The sequence below is a fragment of the Mus pahari genome, chromosome 15 (assembly GCF_900095145.1).
Source record: "Mus pahari chromosome 15, PAHARI_EIJ_v1.1, whole genome shotgun sequence".
In the NCBI taxonomy this organism is placed as follows: domain Eukaryota; kingdom Metazoa; phylum Chordata; class Mammalia; order Rodentia; family Muridae; genus Mus; species Mus pahari.
In genome coordinates, this window is record NC_034604.1 from 28,720,308 (window position 1) to 28,723,739 (window position 3,432).

Genomic DNA, 3,432 nt, shown 5'->3' on the forward strand with positions numbered 1-3,432 from the left:
GGAAGTCCAGTTCAGTCAGAAGGGTTGCTTTGTACATGTGACACTCACAGCCAGGCCTTCTGGTCTAGATGAAGATTCCATCCAAAGCCCCTGCAACAGAAAACAAGAGTGGAGACTCGGCAGCTGCAAATCATTTGCAGCCAGTCATAAGGATGACTTTTTGCTTTCCTTGCAAGTAGCATGCAGAAAGTTAAGAACTAAATAAGGAAACAACACAGAGATGCGAACTTGGCACTACACGGCATTCTGATTTTCTGTGTGTAAACGGAGCAAAGAGAACGGCTAAGGACTCTTACGACAAGACAGCGATTGTTTCATCAGCAAAGACAAACTGGACAAAGCCTTTAAGCTCCCTTGCTTCTTCTTCTAAGTTATCACTGTTTAAGTGTGGCATCCGGTGTCATTTCTAAAGCTTCCCAGGAGACCTTGGTCCGTATCTCCAAACCAAACCAAATCTATTTATAGGAGAACTCTACACTCTGCTGAGAGTATAGATGGCAAAGTGACAAAAAGAGGTCATACTCTTTAATGTGCTCTTAATCCAGATTGCATGAAAAATTTTATTGTTAGATAATTATTATGGATGCACAAACAGCCCCATAGGTGTGGGCCTTACGATCACTGCCAGCATAGGATGGTCTAAAGGAGAGGAATGCTATCATATGAGGTAGTCATTAAAATCAGATCTTCACAGGTCACAACAATGAGACATACGAAAATGAATCTGTTTTAAGGGTGACATGTATGTAAGTGTCTGATTTCTCGTTAGTCCAGGACCTAAGCACCAGTACATTTTACCATCTTGTAACTGTCACAGGTCTAGAGCAGTGGCTCTCAACTTTCCAAATGCTCTGACTCTTTAAAACATAGAATTACTTTGTCACTACTTCATAGCTGTAATTTTGTTGCTATTCTGAATGATAATGTAAATATCTGATATGCAGAATATCTGATAATGCAACCCTTGTGGAAGGGTCATTCAACTTCCAAACGGTTATGACCCATCAGTTGAGAAGCACTGCTCTAAAAAGTACAGGGAGATGTTAGGGATACAGTGATATAAGATTATGAATTACCCTGTTTCATAAGTAATTTAATGATAATAAACTTTCTAAATAAAAAATTACTTTTATTTAGAATAAAATATATTTATGTTGCTCTATTAATCATTTTATTAAATAATATTATTATTTATAAATAATAATTATTATTATTTATTTTATTCTAGAAAATATTTACTTTAAATAAGTTTAACTTAGTTCAAATAATCACGTTTGGCAAGAATTGGTTTAAAATGGCCATATCTAAGATGGGAAATTTTAAAAGAAAATACAGCCTCTCTTAATGGGCATTGCTTTGGTTGAGGCTCAGAATGAGTTACTTCTAAGTCAATTCCCTAACAAACTAACTTTAGAAGATTTTTTTTTTCTTCAGTTGGAGATCCTGCTGGAACAAAAATATGATAGGATTTAGGGATTAGTGTCTTTCCCTAAATCTTCCTGATTTTCTCTAAATTCTAGAATCAAGTTGAATGGGGGAAACATAGCTTTCCAACAACCTAGAACCATTTGTATTGAAACATGCCCCAAAGACAAATTAACCTACTGAATCCAAGCGGTCTGGACTTGGTCCTGCCCTTTACTGTACTGCCAACCCAAGCTGCCCAAATGACGTTATTTTCAAGAACTGACATGGTGGTTTTATACACAGCAGAGAAGGCACTACAGATGTGTGATTGAACATGACTTCCAGAGTGAGGTAATGTCAAAACTAAGACAGACACACTGTTCTCATGGAGCAGAGTCATCAGTGTGTTTATGTAGTGATGACAATAAGTTGAAACCAGACCTTGATAAGAACAGCAATTGTAAAACATTTAATCACAAGAAAAGTCATAAGTCAGGATGAGCAGATGAAGCCAAGTGTAAACAGCCCTGAGTACCATCTGAGCAGAATATGCCAAGGAGCTTTGGCTACCCTCCCTCCTGATACGTGCTGGGTTGCTGGGCTAGGGATATTAATGAAGAGGTCATTTTAATTCAAAGACAATTTGACCAACACTTTAAAAACAGAAAATAGATCAGTAGTTTTTAGTTTTTGTTTGCCTTGCCATACACTACCCTGTAGAGTCTGGAGAGAGTGGGGTCCAAGAATTAGTAGTCATAATAAGACCTGAGTGAGGATCCTACAGGAGCTGAGGAGTAGGGCAAGGACATACAACCACCCAGCCATCATCGACCTGTCCAGGCTCAATGGGTTTTCTCTAACTTCATTCCCCAAGACTAATGACTTTCACGGTCTAACTTAAAATTTCTATGCTTCATTTAAAAAAGTTCCAGGACAGCCAGGACTATACAGAGAAACCCTGTCTTGAAAAAAACCAAAAAAAAAAAAAAATCAATTTTACTAATTTTAAAGCTAACCTATAATATTGTAGGAAACAGAAAATGACACAAAAGTACAAAGATGAGACATCTGGCTCCCGCTCTTACAGCCATTGAAGTGCATTGAGTTCCATAGAGACAGCACAGGGCGGAGAGAGAGCTGGACGGGGACTGGGAGGGGCACTTTGTACTTCACAGAGGAAAATCAACTAAACATGGGCAAAGGAGATCCTAAAAAGCTGATAGGCAAAATGTCCTCATATGTATTCTTTGTGCAAACCTGCTGGGAGGAGCACAGGAAGAAGTACCCGGATGCTTCTGTCAACTTCTCAGAGTTCTCCAAGAAGTGCTCAGAGAGGTGGAAGATCATGTCTGTTAGAGAAATTTGAAGATATGGCAAAGGCTGACAAGGCTCGTTATGAAAGACAAATGGAAACCTACATCCCCCCCAAAGGGGAGACGGAAAAGAAGTTCAAGAACACCAATGCACTCAAGAGGCCTCCTTCGGCTGCCTTCTTGTTCTGTGCTGAGTACCACCCCAAAGTCAAAGGTGAGCATCCTGGCTTATCCATTGGTGATGTTGCAAAGAAACTAGGAGAGATGTGGAACAACACTGGAGCGGATGACAAGCAGCTTTATGAGAAGAAGGCTGCCAAGCTGAAGGAGAAGTACGAGAAGGATATTGCTGCCTACAGAGCTAAAGGAAAACCTGATGCAGTGAAAAAGGGGGTGGTCAAGGCTGAAAAGAGCAAGAAAAAGAAGGAAGAGGAAGATGAGGAGGAGGATGAAGAGGAGGAGGAGGAGGAAGAAGAGGAAGAGGAAGATGATGATGAATAAGTTGGTTCTAGCACATTTATTTTTTCTTGTCTATAAAGCATCTAACACCCCTGTACACAACTCACTCCTTTTAAAGAAAAAAAAAACTGAAATGTGAGGCTGTGTAAGATTTGTTTTTAAACTGTATAGGGTCTTTTTGTATAGTTAACACACTACTGAGTGTGTCTTTAGATAGCCCTGTCCTGGTGATATTTTCAATAGCCACTAACCT

At 39.4% G+C, this 3,432-nt stretch overlaps 1 pseudogene; it reads left to right on the forward strand.

Moving 5' to 3' along the window:
- Nucleotides 1-2,599: 2,599 nt before the first annotated feature.
- Nucleotides 2,600-3,221, forward strand: LOC110332853 (annotated as a pseudogene).
- The last annotated feature ends 211 nt before the right edge of the window (nt 3,222-3,432 follow it).